At 48.6% G+C, this 19,521-nt stretch overlaps 1 protein-coding gene across 5 annotated transcripts in view; it reads left to right on the top strand.

Annotated features, from left to right (window-relative positions):
* SGPL1 (sphingosine-1-phosphate lyase 1) overlaps positions 1-19,521 on the top strand; it is a 231,618-nt gene that overhangs the window by 114,437 nt on the left and 97,660 nt on the right. The gene's annotated exons all lie outside the window — the stretch shown is intronic.

Below are 19,521 nucleotides of genomic sequence, written 5' to 3'. Positions count from 1 at the left end.
CAAACGCACCCTCCCCACTCCCTGCAAGCTGCTGCACCCCAAAGTGCAACAGGAATAAGAAGGGGATTCCTCAGTCAGCGCGTTCCCCTCGGTACAGACCAGTTTCACGGTGCTGCGAAAGTTTTAAGGCTCTTTTCGTATTGAAGTGACTCAAATTCTTGGCCTGAGGTTCAATCTCTTTTCTTCTCTCAATTGAAAAAGGTGATGGACAGGGGTGTTTTGCCGCTGGCTTCCCAGCAGGTTTCGGCCAAGTCGTGGGGATTTTAGCACCCCATGGGCTCCCTAACAGGGTCAGGATGGGGCAGCCACCTCAGGAGGGTGATAATTAAATTGTCACAGATCTGATTATCTTGTTTTTACTGCCGCGTTCGGATGGCAAGAGGTGATTTATTGCACAGGGCTCCTCTTCTGAGTGAGGCTTGTCTCAGGTTGAAAAGGGGAACCCCATGCCAGGTAGTAAATCATGAATAAACTAAACAGTGCTGCTCGAATTCTCCTTCAAACACCCAGGATTTCAGTACATCGCTGCTTTTCCTATCCAGCTGCTTGGGCTTTTCCCTGATCTAACAGTTTGTTGCTGTTTATGTTACTGATGCCTCCAAAGATGTTGGATCTGCCATGTATTCCGCCACATGCTCCCTGGAGTAAACGGCGATGCTGATGAGCTGGGATCCCGCATTCAGACTCTGTTTGGGCTGTGAGGGTGTGAGAGCCCGTCCTTCCCTGTAATGATACGTTGTCATGTTAATTTTGATGATATCCCACTGTAAAACAGCGCACTGTGAAAGCCTGCAATTTGAGAGCATACTGTGGTACCTCTCTATCCATATCTATATTTATATACAGGTTACTTCTTTATTCTTTCCCCCACCTCCCTTAAAGTAATACTTGCATTTAGCACCAGCTGTAATGATAACGCTGCTTTATTAGGTCTGGGGAAGTTTCGACGTGTGCTGATGGTAAAGCAAAGCTTTGCTCTAGCTAAAAGAGTTTCAGATTAGTTTCACGTTCTTTCTCAGTCTTTTGTTTCTCAAACCCGGCTGCCCACATCAGGCAAACTTCTGCTGGAACGTTCTCTTTGTTGAGCTTAACCACTTCTTCCATGAAATGCCGAGCAGCCAGGGCTGGAGGCGAGGAAGAAGCAGGTTGCAGAATTAATCAAGAAATCATTTAGCACCTGCAAATAAATACTTCTTTCTGAAGCCTTTATTTTTTTTTATCTGCTCAGCCTTTGTTCTGGATAAATCTCTGCCTTCAGAGCAGGAAGACTGGGGAGAAGCAGCGGAGATTGAATAATATACCTTCCCTTTCTGCTCCTCTCTGAGCTGTTCTGCTCTGCTACCTCCTTCCCTTTGAGGGATCACCTCTGGGCCAGGATGGGACCTCTGTCCTCACGCTGCTTTGTTCCTCAGCCTGTCTTCTCAACCAGTGAGCTGGGATGGTGCTGTTTGTGACTGGAGGTATCTCCTGGTGTAGGTAGGATGCTCAGCACTGCCTGTCACAGCCCTTTGCCTTGGGGGCTAATTGTGCTTGCACAGGGCGTGGGAAATCCCCTCTATTTTCAACGCCTATATCTACTGGTGGAAAGCAAAGCGTTGAGGATATGGTGGTGGTTCGTTCTGGGCAGGACAGGCTGTTGCTCAGCCTGGATGCACTGAAGAAACAGTTGGGGTAACTTGAGGAGGACCCATGAGCCAGCAGAGCAGTAAACTTAATGCCCTGGACATTCAGTGGTCGGACTCTCATCAAGAAGGACTGAGGCACAAAGTCTGTGGCTGTTCCATGTGCCACCGGTCCCCTGAGGCTGCGGGAGGGGATGGCACCACTCCTGTCCCCTCCTGCTTGCTGGGACTTTGTGCTGGAGCACATTATGGAGCGTCCTCACCCTCCCTTTTGCCAGCTCTGCTTGGGGATCACCAAATTCTGACTCAGAGCTGGGACGTGGTGACAATATCCCTCTTCCTACTCCTTCCAAACCGCTCTTGAGTCTACATATGAGAACAAGCCTTCAGCTCATCCTGGCTTGTGCATTTTTGGAGCCAAAAGGTGCCACATCCTCTGGCCCATGCCTGGAACCTCCTGCACGCACCACTAAGATGTATTTTGTATTTGGTGATTTCTACCGTGCAACAATCCTTTCCTCCCATAGTCCAGAAATCACACGATAACCCTCGCAGGGGGTTTACTGGCTGGGCTCTGGAGGCTCGGACGTAGGAATCAAGCCTTTATTCATTGCCAAGCAATATAATAAAGCATTCAAAAGCATTTTCCTTTCTCTGATGTAGAAATTGAAAAGGAAAGATAAACCCAAGTTAAAAACCTTGACTTTCAGATGTTTACTGCTGATTATCTCTACCCAATTTCCAGACTTCTGATTCCTTTTTAGGATGAGAGCGGAGCGGTCTGGGGCATTGGCAGGCAGATTTTTGCTCATTTTCCTCCCTTCTTTGCCTTTCCCTCCTTCTTTGCCTTTCCCTCCTTCTTTGCCTTTCCCTCCTTCTTTGCCTTTCCCTCCTTCTTTGCCTTTCCCTCCTTCTTTGCCTTTCCTGTCCCATAGCTGAAGAACACATTGACAATGTCTTTTTCTGGTGCCCTAGACTCTGATATTTTTTGTGCATGTGCTGACAGCAGCAGCATAAAATCAGGGTGCAGGTCCTTGATTGCTCTCACCGCTACACCATTAATTTTAATAAATAATTGTAATGAATATAAATAAAAAGGAATAAATTTAAAAAAAAAAAGGTAATTTATTTTGAATGGTCCTCACTCCTGAGCTGCAAATGAATGGCTCGTAACAGCCCTTGTGGGATGGATGTGTGCTGGTCCACGTCTGTCTTTGTCCCCAGATGTGACAACCAGCTCCAAACCACACAGAAGTCAGGAGTTACTTTATTTTGGTTTCTGGGCAGCTGGATTCGGTGCCACCCCTGGTGTTTTTACAACCCAAAAAGCTCCAATTCTTGGGATTCTGCAGATTCCCTTATAAAACGGGTCCCTGGTAGGTGAGGTGGGGATGGAGCGGGGTGTTTGCATGGCCTCGTGTCTCTTTGGCTCCTTTGTTTGGAGTGGTTTGGGAGGTGAATCCCTTCCTCCTCTAGCGAAGATCCAGAGACTCTGTGTTGGGCAGGGATCCCCCTCTTCCAAAATACAGCCTGTGGTGCCACTTGCGACGGGATCCTCGGATACCCCCAGCTTGGACGCGGGACTCATTGCCGGTGTCAACAACACATGAGGAAGGCAGTTGTAATGTTAGGCTTGGCCAAAGAAAGAGGTGCACCCAAAATTGGGGTAGCACGGGGAAGATGCATTGCAGTAAGTGATCCCGCCGCTTTTTATAGGCAGAGTTTTGCAGGCAGAGATGCTTTTCCCATCTGGCTGAGCCTGCAAGGGAATGGAACTTGCAGACAACCATCCTCTCCCACCTCCAGCCAGGTTGCTGCCCTCCGGTGCTCACCGTCATCAGTGTCTTAATGCCTGATGAGATTTGGTTTATGACTCAACAGCTTTTACAGTCCTCGTTGCCCATCTCTCTCTTCTGTTCCATCAAATCCCACTGCAGTGATATAATCTTGCCCAGCCAGGAGGCTTTGGAAATGCCACTCGTTGTCTCCTGTGATAGGTGTCATTGTCACTGCAAGGAGGCGACCTCCATAGAGCTTCAGCTTTCTAATTCTGCACCGTGTCCCTGGTGACAGCTGCTGTGGTGCAGAGCAGGGACCTGTGGCGGGATATCTTAGGACAGTTTGCTCCCTAAAGGTGGCTTAAAACCCCCAAAATAGGGTCTTTTTATGACTTCCCAGCTATTTCTTTCTCTCCCTGTAGTCTTAACAGTGCAGTCCATGTGGTCTTCAGACTACAACCCAGTTTTCCCCACTCCCTAGATGCGATGTTTAACCTATCAGACGTTATCCAATGTGGTTACCTGGGGGAATTGCTTGAAAACAACAATGGAGCCCCATAACTCAGGCTGTTAAAAAGCAGGAACAAGATCCCCGGTAAGACAATAAAAAAATCTCAGCCTGAAAATGGGCTGACATACAGAAAAAGAGGAGTCTGCTGTGAACACCCCTCAGGACAGGACTCTCACCTTGCTCATCTTCAGGGTGGGTAAGAAAGACACAACAAAGCCTTGCAGCATATAATACACTGTAATAAGAAATGTTATGGAATCATTGTGATTGGAAGAAACCCTCAAGATCATCAAGTCCAACCATTAGCTGGCACTAAACCGGATCGCTAAGAGTGTCATCTCTGCATCTTTTAAACCCCAAATTGGATGGTGATTCCCCCACTTCCCTGGGCAGCCTGTTCCAATGCCCGACAGCCCTTCCCATTACGACATTTTCACTGTGGGGAGCAGGAGGCTGGTGACAATACCCTAGAAGAACATAACTGTTTCCCCTTCTATAGCTTAGACAACTCAGGTCCTTGCAGGTTCTTCTCTTGCAGTGCTGCTGTGGGATTACCACCATCTTCTCCTGCTCCCAGGTAGGTTTGTCAGAGAGCTGGGGCTCCAATAGACCCATCTTCATTTGCTGGTCATAATTGCTTTGGGAAGAAGGTGTTTTCCAAACCAGTCACTTTGTCTCATCCTGGCTGCTTCTAAGGGCAAAGTCCCACCGCAGTGGGACAGCAGCGCCTGAACTTCAGCTGCTAAGAGGCATCGGGCGTCTCTAACACCATTTTGGCCCATGCCACTAATTATCTTGCATGAAATGAGAGTCCATTCAGTGTAGCGAGCTGAAGGGCAGCTCAGCACCAAATGAATGATGGGTCCATACGGCAGCTGCCAGAAGCATCAGCCTGATTTGCAGGTTCACAGGTCTGTGAATGCAACTCATGTTCCTGCCCGTGACTGAGGAGGGAAAAGGGGACAGGATGGCTGCAAGAGGAGGAAATTTGGAAGATGGTTCAGCTGGAGCTCGGCCCCTCCAAGTGACAGTGATTAATGTTGCATACTTCGCCACTAAGCAGGCTGAACATGTGGTAGGTGTCTACCAACGCTTTCTCCGAAGGCACTTATCTCATAAAAATGAGTTCTCCGGTGTATTTGACAAATCTTGATTGATTCTCATCCTGCCTACCTTTCTGGTCCCTGCCTCTCACTAAAATCACAGCGTACGTGAGAGCTTTCTCCAGGATGAAACAGTCTCTGGAGCAGCGTGAGCGTCAGCAAGAGCTGGGACCAGCTGCTTTTGATGTGGATCTTGTTGCCCGCTTTACCTACTGTGCCGATGTCCTCCCTGTGTCTTCAGTGCTCTTCAGCTGTACCTCGTCAGCTCGTTAAGCTGCATCTTGGCAGAACTTTTAGCATAAGCTCACTGCAGCCCAGCTGTTCACCCCTCCAGGACACCACAACGGAGGTTTTGCAAAGGGATGGAGTTACAGAGGGACACAATTGCATTAAATGCCTGTGAATGATGAAAAATACCTTTTTATTAAGCACCAATAGTCTAAGTTTGGAGGTTGGGCAAGCCAGGCTGGGAAGGGAAAAGTCAGAGAGGTAGAATCACCTTCCACATTGACCGCAGCCTTGTTTCCATCTCTGAGCTGAGATTAGGACATGGGGCACCATCAGCAGCCCATAGCCAGGGAAAAATGCTTATATCAATAGCAGCTGCTCTATTTGCATATATAAACATTATAATTTGTCTATGAGAAAGAGTCCTATGATGAAGTAATAACACAGATTATCAACATGTAGTGATAATACGAAAAACAAGCTTCTCTCTGGCACGTCTGTCTCCTTTCATCTCCCTCAAAGCCTGTCTGCCTTGGAGGCGTCGGGTAGTACCAATGAGCAGAGCGCTCCTTTTAAACCCCGGTGCTTTCTAATCCATTGTACATCCTCAAAGTCACAAGAAAGGTGCAGGAAAATACCGCATTTGCAAAGCATTTGTCAAGCAATAAGCAATTTAGCAGTGGAGTACCCACTCTGGGAAGACACAGCAAAGGAGGCACCTTTGCAAAGTGAAAGGTGCACCTGGATCCACTTAAGTGAAAGGATCTTGTTAGGGCGGCCTAATTGGGCTGCCATCGTTAGCCCACCTGTGAGTAGTTCTGTAGCGGCAAGAACTTATAAAAGCAGGAGTGAGGTGCTTGGGAAGTTTTCTGCTTTATTCTGGAAGCTGAACTTAGAGGAAACTTGGGGTAGCAGGTAAGAAACAGTTGGAGGTGATGGATGTGGGAGCAGCTTTGAGCTAATTATTTTCTCAGAGAGCTGCTACTCTGTTAAGAAAGTCTTCTATTTTAACTTCCGATATGTATTCAAATGAAAAGCACTGAGCTAGGTGTAAAGTTTTTGGAGTCCTCTAGGGCCGGGAGCAGGCTGGTGGGTTTTTATCTCTGGCAAACAAATACTACAGTGAATGAGCTGGAATCTAGGGTGCTCTGTTGCAGATGAAGTGGTGTTTATCACTGTGTTTCTAGAAGAGAATAAATGCAATGTGGAGTAAGAGATGCTTATACCCGAAGAGCTAAGGCTTTGAAAGCGGTACAGCTCTTGTAAAGCTTCTCTAAAGTGAGTGGGGCTGCTTCTGGGCCGTGGGGATGACTGTGTGCTGCAGTTCTCTTGCTTGTATGCTGCTGGATCTAAAACAAGATCAATTAATTCTGCAGAGGCCATTGACTCTCTTACAAACTGGTATTTGGTTGTAAAGTGATGCATGTAAATAAAACCTGCATTTAAACAAACAAAATGCTGTAAACTACAAGGGAAGGAATGATCTGGGGCTGGGTTCCCTACCTGGAGGATCCAGAGATATAGAATTTGCTGGTAGGGGCTTCTTCTGGTTGCGTGGGTGAAGAACGGCATTGGGTGCTCCTGCGTTCTTCTAGACCAGGCGATGTTTCTGGTTTGGTTTTAGTAAGCTTAGACCAAAGCTCTGGTTTCTAGCTAACATTAGTGTGCTGCTGGTGTCAATTCAACCTTCTGACCTCCTGGTGTATCCTTTTCCTTTATGTCTACCTTTCGGTACAGAACTGCAGGTGAACATGCTAGATGGGCTGCACAAAAAAGCTATTTGGATCAGCTTTCTAGGCAAAGGGCTGTGAGGGCAGGAATATATACATACATATATATATTTTGTGGGTACCCTGCTCTGATTTCTGGATCCAAGACCCTCCTCTCTCCATGGGTGGGAGGCTCCTGTCCCTCCCCATAGCTGGGTTGTGCACAGACAGGGATTTCTGCGGGATGGACACTATGCTCAGAGCCCATGCCTGGGGATGGGAACCAGCAAACTGAGAACACGCGGCCACTGCTGGAAGGTGGATTCTGGGGAAATGAGTGTGGATGCTGAGCACGTAGTTGGATATTACTTGTTTAGATGCGGCAGCTATTGCAATGTTTGAGAAACTTGGGTGCTTTTACTTGTCAGGGATTCAAGGCGGACACCTGTACCTTTTCATTGCTGGTTTCTCGACTGCTGTTCGAGGTCCTTGTTAAATTCATTTTATAGAAACTCCCATCGCTGCTCCAGCCTCCTCTGCTGATAACGGGGTTACCTGTATTTCCAAGTCTATCGCAGGACAGACTGTTTGCAGCTGTATGTTGCCTTTTTTTAATAAAACCCCCTCTTTTTCATGTCCAGCATCGTGCTGCCAATACAAAACCTGTCTCGCTTTCTCAGTGATAGATTAATAAACAGAGCTTTCCTACAGGAGCGGGGACACCTTCTCAGCCGTGAATATCCATGTGATCCCAGCCATGAAAAGTGGTATTCAAAATCAGAGATGATGGAATCTTTTCATTATTAAGTATATTTATATATAAAATTGGGCTGCCTATTGCTGTCTCCTCGCTGCTGCCCCCGAGAGCGCTCCTTGAATTCCCCTCTGTCAGTTTGCGGTACTTGGGGCAACACTTGTGATAATTTATCTTCAGTTATTCTATTTCTGCTGGTTTCTTAAGCTAATAACAAGTGATGAGGGCTCGTCTCCTGCTCTGGGCACCTTCCCATTACTTAACTAACAATTAATAAACCAGATAATGGAGTGTTTCTCCCACACAGGAGTAAATACTCTATTAAACTGTGGCATTGCAGCATCTCCAATCTGTTCAGAAACTGCTGCCGGTGCACAATTCAGTGCCCGGCTTATAGAGAGGGATTTACTCCCGTTTTCAATATGAAAACTGTGCTTAATTTCCTGGTTTCCAGGCTGGACTGGGTGAGGTTTGTAACTCGCTGAGCCCACGTGGACTGAGGAGATATTGTCACGGTCACCCGTGGCATTGCCCTGGGAAACCCGTGGTCTCTCGGGGTGCTCCGTGGGTCTCCCCTGGGCTATGGGGCTGGGGAGAGGTGTGGATTTGGGGGTTGGCTCCTCGCAGTCGCCCTGCCGGTCTGTGGGAGGCTGTGGGTCTGTTTGCTTGCAAAACGCTGCTTTAATTGCCGACGCATGGGGAGGGAGCTCGTTTATGACAGTGTGTATACATCAAAGTAAATACATTAACTCCGTATAAACATGCAGTTGCTGAAAAGCCTCTAATTAAGAGTTCTCACCAGCAGGCATCCAATTACTTCTCTTGGCAGCCTCTGGTGTTCCCTCCTCGTCACCCACACCCTCCATGTCCTGGGGGAGGGCTGGTGCTTGCGGCATGCTCTGGAGGAGGATGAGGAGGAGGAGGAAGGCTTCCCCAGCCTGCTGGCTTGCCCCAGAGGAGACCTGTGCTCTCGTGACCACTCCGGTGTGCTGTCCCTAGTCCTGTGAACAGGCTCCATGCCCCTCTTGCGTGAGCCACGGGCTGTTGTACGAGACTGGGGCGAGACCTTGGGGGTTAATCCACCACGTTGGTAGTGACCGTCCCACCTGGGCACCCTGACATCCCGCTGCGCCATCAGCTGAGTCCCACAGAACGCGCTTGTCCTTTTAAATAGCTTCTTTCCCCCTCCTCCTCCCAATGCTACTGAATCTTTTGATTGTTTCACCTCAATCTGTTCTTTCAAAGGCTAACCCCTGCAGAATATTGCTGGTGGCGGTGCATACTTTTTTGACATCCAGAAGAGTGCTAGACCACCGAGCTGCCATTTGGAGAGATCAAATGATTCCCGTGGCTTTAGAATTATGACACTAGCCTTGAGGGCTGGAGGAAGTGGATAGTCATGAGCTGAAAGCTGCCCCTTTGAAGTTTGGGATTTCTGGAGATGTCATCTTTTATATATATCACCAGCCAGGTTGCTTTTCATTTTGTTTGAGTGTTATTCTTGTCGAGATGCTTAGAGAGCAAGACCTTACTTCAAGGCAAGAAGGGATGATGAGAAGGATATCGGAGTCCAGACGCCTATGCGTTACATATTGCTTTGAAATATAATAGTTCAGATTTTTCAGGAATAACAATATGCTAACGCCTTGTGCGTTTGTACACAGCGCTTGTCTCCTGGCCGAACGTAAATCAGAAGATCCCTGATCTGTGGGGTGTGTGCTTGGTGTGGTTGACTTGTGCCAAAGCCCAGCCTGGCTTTGTGCCAGAGGTGCTTTCCCAAAGTCGTGGGAGTGGATTGGCATAAAAATCTGTGCGTTTTGTCAAAGGGCTGGTTTGGTGTCCCCATTTAGTGAGGACAATTGATGATGCGACAGGAGATGCTGGTGTGAACAAGGCAAGGTCCCAGTGCCCTTGGTGGTGCTCACCCGGCCCCTCCGATCACCGCTTGTGCACGGGGCTGTTGGGAGGGCTACCCAAAGCAAACGGAATGACGGTATTTCCAAGGACTGTGTGTGTTCTCAGCTGGGGGTTGTCTCGTTCCCCAGGCATCCATCACATTAAAAGTTGGGCGACTGGCTGAGGGTTGTTTTGTGACACGCTATGAAGTGGGACCGTGGCATGACAGGTACGGGTTAGGCAGGAAGAACCTTTCCCTTCTTTAGAAGAAATGAAAATAAACCCCTGCCTTTCACTTCTGTGCTTTTATCACTTTGTTTACTGCCTGATCCTCAAGAAATCCAGACACAGTGTAAAATTTTCTAACGCGTTTTGTGGAACCCACCACTGTTTTGCTGCCTCTTGGCTATGATGCCAACATCCCTATCACGTTCTGGTATCAAGCTGTTGAGACGCCTGCTCCCAGCGTCACTACTTTCCCCCCGTTTTTCATGCTAGGGCACTTTAAAAGGGGTAATTATTTGTGTTCCTGTGGTTAACATCTGATGCAGGGGAGAGAGGAGCTGCTCTGCCTCAGCCCTGCAGAAACCGGAGCCTCAGGTCAATCTATGGCAAGTGCTTCTTGGCCAACAAGCACATTTGGAGGTGGCGTGAGCCACCTCCTGCTTCTCCGAATCTTCTGCCTTGTCAAGAGACTGCAGCAAAGCAATAGGGCGCAGGCTTTAAAACGTGCTTTCACCATGATGATGAGCTAAACTAAATATTTCTTTGTTGGCTGTGAGCTAAATACAGTGTCCGGAGAGGTCTCCATGGCCATGGTCCTTGCTAGTGGCAGGTGAGCAGCGGAACAACCCAAAGCTGCGCAGAGACTCCTGTCGGGCTCCCACATACATCAATGTCTGGTGCCTGCGAGCAACTCTCGGCCAAAGAAAAACTCCTCTCGCAGCGCGGTGACAGATCTGGATTGTCTGCAGAAGATGAAATAATTTATAAGCTTCGGTTTAATGTTCCTGTTTCCTTTTTTTTCCTTGCAGCTGCCACCTCCCCACCTTCTGTCACTGTCATCTAAATGAATTTACAAGGAAAAGAAAACAGTTCTCGCTAATGTTCTCACACAAATGAAACACTAGCCAGAGAGACAAAAAGGAAATAATTGATTGTGAAAGCAAACCCCCTCTGAGACAGGCTGAGCATTATCAGACCCAGCCTGGGAGAGGAACCGGGGGAACGGAGAGGGGAGGAGGGGACCAAGCAGGCTGGAACAACAAATGTAGCGTTTATGATAATTATCCACATTTTAATCCCCGTTTCCAACCAAGCATTTACTTCCTTTAATTAGTTCTCGATTAGAAGGAGATTATCTAATAAATTGTACAAATAAAGAGTGGGTTATCTTCGTGGTGTTCGTGCACACCAAGTTCTGAACGATGGGGATGCGGTGACGGGGTTGGAGAGGAGCGAGAGCACAGAAAACCTCCTTTTCCTTTTCCCTCCTTCCCTCGGCTGCAAATATTGGCCGTCACTGGCACTGGCGACGCGGCCAGTGAAGTAAATCCATAATTAAACTGAATTAGCATGTGCTTGGACACAAAGAAGGTTCCTGCTTGGAGCATTGCCAGCATGATCTGCGATGCAGGGCGGGAAAGAACAAATGAAACCTTATACTTTATTTAGAAAGCGCTTTGCTGAAGTTGGTTCTGAATTTTTATCATGCTGTGTGGTTAGAGGATCTAATTTGGTGTTTGTGGGTGGCTGGTTGGGCAGGACCTCCTTAGTGTACCAGGCGATGTTTGGAAATGGCATGTTGACAGTCGCTGGTTTGCGTGTGTCGTCTTGGCGTCGCTGTGCTGAGGTCTCTGGGTGATGGACACACAAATTAGGCGAAGTCAAAATAGGTGGCTTAACCCGTGCCCAAGCTTCAGCAGATTCCTTGCCCTGGAGAGATCTTTCTAATTGTGCGCCTTCCCAAGCCCTCACTGTTGACCTGAGCTGGCCAGCTGAGATCCCTTGGTAGGCAGAGACTAGAAATGAGTGCATCTGGGGTGAGGTGTTCGTGGTCTCTTTTTGATCTGAAGAGCGAGTCAGCTCATCCCCAGGAGCGCGTGTTTCTTCTCCATTATTTACGGAGGGAACATACAACAGCTTTCATGGACGCGGTGACATCCTGAGCATCTACAGCGAGACAAATGCATCTCTGCCATGGCCTCCTCTGCAAAACGCCGAGCCAGCTCTCCACCCCAGCACCTCTAAGGTGGGTGGATGTTCAAAGGTAGGCAGGACTTCTGCCCTTAGAAGGACAATCTCTTAATTGCGTACCTTGTCGAAGCACCACGCCAAAGTTGATGAACCTACAGAGCCTCATTCGCTCTGCTTGCTAACTCTGATAATGACTTTCCTGCACTATTTTGTGAGGTTTGCGGTTGTGGGAGGCACGTTATGGTGGCAGTTGTGTCACCCTGTGCGTGGTTTTTAGTTGTCTGAGGTGTGTAGGCATGTGCTGGTGGTTCCAACGGGACTTCTGGGAGACTGGGTCAGGTCTAAAACCTTCTGTTGTCTCAGTCCAGCTGCTCTGGGTTGCCTTTCCAAGGCTGAGCAAGCGGGGAGCTGGATTTCCACTCTAGCCCCCACTACAAAGTAGGGCCAGATACTGAACTCTTAAGATTCTTGGAAGAGTTCTTAATTTCTTTGGGCAGCAAGTACCTCCAGAACTGTCTCTGAGTTACAGCTGGTGCCAGCATTTGTGAGAAGGCACCAGAGTGCCTTGATGTGCTTACTGTTAAATACAGCTGGGTGGGCTGGAGGGTGAAATCCAGCACATTTGTGATGAGGAATGTCCGTGTTGCCTTGGCTGGCAAGGGAGCTGTGTTGTGCAGTCGTGCTGTGGTCTGGCTCCACCCTTCCTAATGATTTTTCTAGACCTGTAGCCGAGCAGTCGATAGTTTCGTTGGCTGGTTTCAATCCAGCTTGACAGGGGTGTTAGAGATCTTGAAGATACCGGTCTGTACGTGCTGCTGCCAGCACAGATAAATCAGCCCGTAGCACCCTCTGAAATTTGTTGCTGTTGCCTCCTGAACTCAAACTGATGGTTGGGTGGTGTCCTCCAATATGGTGTTGCTGGACTGAAGGGTTTTGTCAGCGTCCTGATCCTATACGACTTGTTTGCTTGAAACCGTGGTGTAATAAATAAAGGGGGGGACTTGGCAGAAGCAGGAGGGGAGAGGTTGGACGGTGTCTCGCTGGGTTTGTCAGAGTGTGTGTTTCACTCAAGGACGTGTCCTGCTTGCGGATCTGCCCAAAGTGACCTCCCCATCGATCGAGGCAGTCGATAGGCAGCTACTTAAGAGTAAAGTTCCGTTTTCTTTCCTTATTTCTTCTTTTTCTTCTTCACTTTAATTATCTAAGATAGATAAGCAGCTACAGGCCAATTAGAAAACAATTACCCACCGTAATCAATGCTGGCGTGGAAAAAGGGAGAGGGCAAGCATAAAAGCTGAAGAAGTGTCTTAAAACACAGTGCTGGGGTAACTCTATATGCAACTTCATCCTCGAAAGCCCTTTGTCTTAACTTTTCCAAGGTAAAGAGCCAGAAATGCCTGTGCAGCGAGGAGTTTCAGACAGAAATGAGACATTAAGGAGGTGCAAAGAGTAGGGAAAATCATTGCACCCCCTAAAAAGGGCTAAATTAAGGACTTTGGGGTAGCCTAAGCACTCTGATTTTTGAGCAAGTCCTGTTTTCCTGCTCTGCCTTCACCCGAGAGAAAACATCGCCTACAGAAAATTAGGATTAAGGGGAGCTGCACCGGCTATTACCGCTCACCGACGAGATCTTGTGGCTATAATAGGTAGCCGGATGAGAATATCAACCCGGTTCTCAGTGGCAGTCAGAGGAAGCAAATAAAATGATAGGAATTACTAGAAAAGCAGGGAACAAACCAGCAAACAGTATCACGCCATGATAGAGGGTACGTCCACGTCATGGTTGTCGTGTGAAGCTCTGGCCTCCCACTGATGGAGAGGAAAGGATGGGGAAGGGTTCAGGGAAGAGGCAAGGAGGATGATGGAGGTATGGAAAAGCATCTTGCCCGCAGTCACAGCATGTCCTGAGCTGGGAGGGACCCTCAAGGATCATCGAGTCCAACTCCCGTCCCTGTGTATGACCACCCTACAGTCCACACCGTGTGTCTGAGCGTGTTGTCCAATTGCTCCTTGAATATTGTCAGGCTTGTGACTGTTTGACCAGACCAGCTAAATAGGGTAGGATTCAGAGGTAATAAATAGAAATGATTGCTGACTGCTTTTTCCAAGAGAAAAGCTCGTATGTATCAAGTAAAACCAGAGACAGCACATCTGAGGTAGACTAAATAGTAGAATAGTTTGTGTTGGAAGGACCTTCAAAGGTCAACTAGTCCAATGCCAAGACTTGCTTTGTTTTATCATGATGAGTAGCTGAGCTGTGAGCTCTTCTGGATGTTAAACTTGACGTCTGCTCAACGTGCCGTTGGGGGGCCCTATGGGGTGATGTGACACAGAAGCATCCCGGTGTCCCCATCCTCCGCCGTGCCTGCTCGCATTTCAGGGTCACAGCCGTCCCCAGCGCTGGAGCGCTGCCGTCAGGGTGGCAGAGCCCTGCTTTTAGGCGGAGTCTTAGGAAGTTGAGATTTGTTGCACAGGGGTCTTTTCTGCATCCTTCACAGCCCGATTCCAGCGAGGCCGTGCTGGTGTTTCGTTGACATCACTGTCTGTCACCATGGTGATGACTGGCATGTCACCATCTCGGCATGATGACCTCACCAGCACCCAAAGAGAAAAGTAGCATCAACTGAAAGAGAGCGAACCTTGATTTAAGCAGCGATTAACGGTGTTTTATTCCATTAGCCTTCAATTATTGGTCTCCTTGTAGCAGGAGATTTGCGCTCTGCTGCCCTTCAGAAGTGTGGGGTGTTTAACCCTCCAAACCACAATTAGAAAGGGAAGAATTAAGTGTTTGCCAGCCCAGCATCCAGGTCGTGTGTGCCCGAATGCTTTGCTGCCCTCAACCCTGTCCGCTTCTCATGACAGATGGCTGGCTGAGAGGCTTTGGCATTAAATCTATGGCTGATCGTCCGTGAAACGCAGCAACTGAAACAGAGGATGGGATGATGGGTTATTAGCAATAAAACATCCCTTACAGTCCTGCGTCCACTACCCTGTGTGATAAAATCCCGTGGAGAAGTGGGAATAACCCCAGCATCTCTCTGTTCACACCAGTTCCTCTGCCCTGCCAACTTGCATCACGGAAAGTGAGACATCACACGGACCTTTCCGCTTGTTATTTTCTTTCTCTTTTCCCATGGTTGGGAATGCCTGCAAGGTGTTATTTTCATAGAGATGTCATCAGAAAAATGCACCCTAAGAGCAGGTCGTAGCTCCTCAGACTTGGCACAGACTAGGGAAACAGGGTGACTCCTGTAGATGTCAAATGAGCCCTGCACAGGAAAGATGGTGATTATTTAGCTGTGTGTACGTGATAGGAAACAGTACAGCTGGAAAAAATGGGGTGTTCCTGAGATAGGAGCCTGGTGCACCATAGCTACCCTGGTCTGCCCACCAGGGCTTGTGCCATGTTGTAGGACCCACAAAACGAGGAGTTCATATTCACAGTGCTGGGCACCTGGTTTTATCTGGGCGTTGAGAGCCTCTCAGAGGCATCGGAAACCTCTGACCCATGGGTGGATGCTCCAGAGGTTGGTGTGGGTCTGGGATCATGGGATCATGGGTGGATGCTCCAGAGGTTGGTGTGGGTCTGGGATCATGGGATCATGGGTGGATGCTCCAGAGGTTGGTGTGGGTCTGGGATGTGCTCCTGGAGCTGTACCCAAGGTCCTCGTCCTGGTCGGCAGCGTGGACCATGGCACCAGGCTGCAGAGAAGCCACCTGGCTATTTCTGCATACCAGCATCACTGGTGAGCCCTGAGACGTGGGGGAGATGAGCTTCTCCTCCCATTTTCCTGGCAGGTGAGGAGCTCTCAGAGCTTCTTTCCCCTCTCTGCCAGCTTTTCGTGCCGCCCCTGCCAGTGCAATTGCGAGTAAATAACTGCTCAGTTGCCAAATAGCTGCCTGCGAGCAGCACTCGGACAAGCAAGACTAAACTGTCTGTGGTCCTTGAGAGCCCGAAATCAACAGCGATGCTGGGGCTTCCTGGTGCTCATCAGCAAAAGGTGAATTTTCTGCTGTGTTTCTCCAAGGAACGTGCCCCAGCTGGCTCTGAAACTGGAGAAAGCGATGCTAAGACCAGCATTTCGCTCAGAAAGGCTGTGTGAGAATTAGTGAGAAATAGCAGCGCTTTCCCTTTGCGCTTAATGCCGCTCTGATTGCCTCCGAGGGCCGCTGGTGTTTCTGCTTCATTATATACGACGTGCAATAACAAAAGTGGGGTTTTTTTTGGTGAGATATTAACTGTGCGTAAGTGGTTTGCTCGTAATGAACCGTCTACACGGAGATCGCTAACTACAACATAATTATCAGACCTCGGTGAATAATTCATAGTGAATAATTTAATCATTTTAGTCCTTTCTGCCTAAATCAGACAGTGACTCATGATTTCTGAGAATTATTCTTAGAGCACTTTAATGGCACCTATTTTACGTGGTGAGGTCAATCAGAAGTATTTGAAGTTTGGCTGTGCAGGCAGATCTGTTCCTTGACCAGACAGGAACAGGCTTTTGTTACAGAAAAACTTGAAAGGGGAAAGATAGGAATGATTATCTTTTGTTCAAACTTGCTGCTCCCAGCTCCCCTATTCTCAAAGGGCTTCACTGGTGACATCGGAGCGCAGAAATGCTTGCGGTGAGCCTGACACACGAAAGCAGATAACGGGGCTGCCGTAATGTCTTGTTTTCATCGTTTATCCCATTCTAATAACCACAAGCCCAGCAAACAACGGGCTTTAAGCTCATCCTCGTGCTGGTCTGTGCCTGGAGCCCGTGGGTTCCAAGAGCTGTAAAACACAGGGGTGAGAAGAGGTTTCCTTCTGCAGAACAGAATTACACCAGCTCCAAGGTGAGAAGAAAAAGCACCATGTAAATGTGTCTCTCAGGCCTTTTGCTCGGAGAACTTTCTATTCCCCAATTCGCCTTCTTTTTTTTTTCCCTTAGAACACGTGCGCTGCTTTCGCTTCCCCAAAACATACATGATCCGTCACAATTTACAACCTCCGGTTTAGCGAGGAAGGGGCAGACATATTCATCTCTATAAAACCTTCTTGTTTTATTACAGCTAATATGCACCTTTTGCCTTGTGTAATGGGGCTTACGTTCCGAGAAAAAATAAGTTTGACATCTTCCTATTTTATGCCTGATTTCTGTTTTGCTGCACGTGGCATCCTGCTCCGCTCGCATGAGCCAGGGAAGGGGCAGGGAGCATGTGTGCGTTTTCCTTCGCTCTGTCTCCCTTTAGCAAGATGCAGCATCCACGCTCGCTCTTGTGCACAAACCTCATTCTTAGCGCTGGTACGCGACATTTAGGTGTCACCCAGCTGCACAGGTTTCCTCATTTCTTTCTCATCCGAGGTGTCGGCACTTTGCTGTTGGGTCACCACGGCTTCAATGTTTCGAGCTCTCTTTGCTGGTGAGAAGCGTCCTGTAGATGACGAGAGGTCTCTTTTTTGGGGGGGAATCGCATGATTCTTGATGTCACCTCCTGTGCGGATCTGCTCCCAAACCCGTTGGTCCCATGGTGGGTTGCAGCTTAGCGCTCTATGGGAAGGGATGCTGGGGTGTGACACTGCTGATGGGGATGGGTCCCCTCCCTGGGCAGCGGACGGGGCCAGCGCATCCCCACAGCGAGACGCTTTGCTCCTCAGCATCGCCGCATCCTTCCCCCCTCCTTTCCCCATGTTTTCCATCCATCTCCGATCCTTTTATTACTGAAGAGGCTGCAGAGCCTCCCCCTGGCCGGGCTCCCGCGGCGAAAAGACGGTCTCCTTTGACTTGGACGTGTTAGCCTGACCCTACCGGGGATCAGGCTTGACCCCAAACTGTTAAGGAAAAATGCAGACAATCCTGCAGCTCCTTCCGTGCCCTCTCTCCTCTTCCACGGGACCTGGGGACGTTGCTGTTGACTCCGGTAGCCCTTGGCCCCGCTGGAGCTTTGAGGATTTATTGTAGGAGAAAGGAGGACAAAGATATCAAGAGACACACAGGCTGACTTTTAGAAGAGTATCTAGGAGAAAGGAGTGTTGCCATTGCTGCTACAGCAAGCTTTGCTTTCTAAGCAGCCTTGTTATTTTGCTTCCAAAAGAAAAAGAAGTGGGGAAAACAAGGAAAAAAATCAGAAGCCCTGTCTGATTTGTTTTCCTCTGCCCCTTGTGCTGCGAGGAAAGCGCAACACATCGTCCCCACCTGTATTCTCCAGTGGGCACCCGTGTCTCTGTGTGACACTGATGGGAATGGGCTGTCAGCACTGAGGGCTTCAATGGGTCCAGAACTTCGCCTGGTCCAGGGGGGTTTTTAGGGACATGCAGCATGTCATGGCTTTGTGCAGGGAATAAGGTGGCCTTCAGGGGACAGGGGGGTTGGAACCAGAGGGAATCAGGTTTCTGTTTTCCAGGTAGCTTGAGGAATCTCTGTCTTTAAAAATAAGAAGAAACAAACAGCAAATGAGCTGCTACAGAGGTTTGCTGCAACGCTTTTAAGCTGAGAATGCGACTTGCAGGGTACCTGTTTGAGAGCTCCGCTGGAGGGAAGACAATCCAAGTTTAGAGATGTAGAGGGGGGGAAAAACATTAAAACATTATGTTTATTTTTTGTATTAGTTGATGTGGGGAAAAAAAGGGTATATCAGCAGCTCCGGAGGTCCCCACAGGGCTGCTGAAATCTGAGATCTGCTTTGAAACCAAGTGGGTGGAAGCTAAAAGAGCCTGGAGCATGGGGGTGAGTGCGCTGCATCAGACAGCTCCATGGCCTTGCAGCCACCAAGGGGTTAAAGTGATGTTTTTCCTCTTTGCCGTGCTGGAAGAAATCACAGGAATTATGTTCCTTTTTGGAAAGGAGCATCTTTGTCTCCTCCCGGCCCCTGTCAGTGTGGAAAGCTCTGGGGAGGGGGAGAGCGATGTGTCAGGTGCCCCGAAAAATAGTGGGGTGCGATGTCTGCGTGAGCAAGGAATATGTAGCTCCTTTCCAGGGAAATCCCACCCCAGGGCAACAGCAGAGCTTGTAGGGGAACAATGCAGGTGGGAGTCACTGAGATTTAGGGCAGCGGCTCCCCAGGGCTGTGCCTGCGCATGAACACGAGAAAACCCACGCAACCCTGGACGCTTTTGGTCCCAAAAGCCAAGTTATGGAGCCAAACGGGTGAATCTGACTTATCAGAAAGTGAGAAACTTGATGTCAGCTCTGTATGATCACAGAGCCCTTGGCAAGATCAACTTAAATCCACGTAGGAGGTCTGGCTTGCACCATCATTAACTCACAGTGTCTTTTCTTTTTCCATACCCTGTTTCCCCCCCCGGCTGACCCCCTCAAAAGCAGTACATCCTAGCTCCTCTTTCTGTTTTTGAGTAAATGTATCCTAATTTTTATGCTTGCAAGAAGCCAGCTCTATCTCCTGGATGTCTTCTGCATCTCCAGTAAGGCCCCTGTCTCAGCTCACAAAAGGTGCAGATTCTCTGGATGCTGTCATGTGCGTTAGATACTAAAATAACCAACCGTGTATTACACGGAGCATGTCAACATGAAAAAAATAGGCTATTTTCTTTTCTGAGTAGAAAGAAATTGGCCGCGTGTGTTCATACGCTCTCCAGATTTGGATACCGCATCGTCGTGAAAGAGAGAAAAGGTGCAGAGTATGGAGGGCATTGGTATGTAAATGAACGCTTTAATTATTGCAGTCTGATTGCTGATTTCTGGTGCTGCCGGAGCGCTCGTATCCTGTGCTGGGGTCTC

The sequence above is a fragment of the Streptopelia decaocto genome (genome assembly GCF_964273445.1).
Source record: "Streptopelia decaocto genome assembly, chromosome: 5".
Taxonomy (NCBI): Eukaryota; Metazoa; Chordata; class Aves; order Columbiformes; family Columbidae; genus Streptopelia; species Streptopelia decaocto.
The sequence above is the reverse complement of the archived record's forward strand: the minus strand, read 5'-3'. Positions and strand labels throughout refer to the sequence as shown.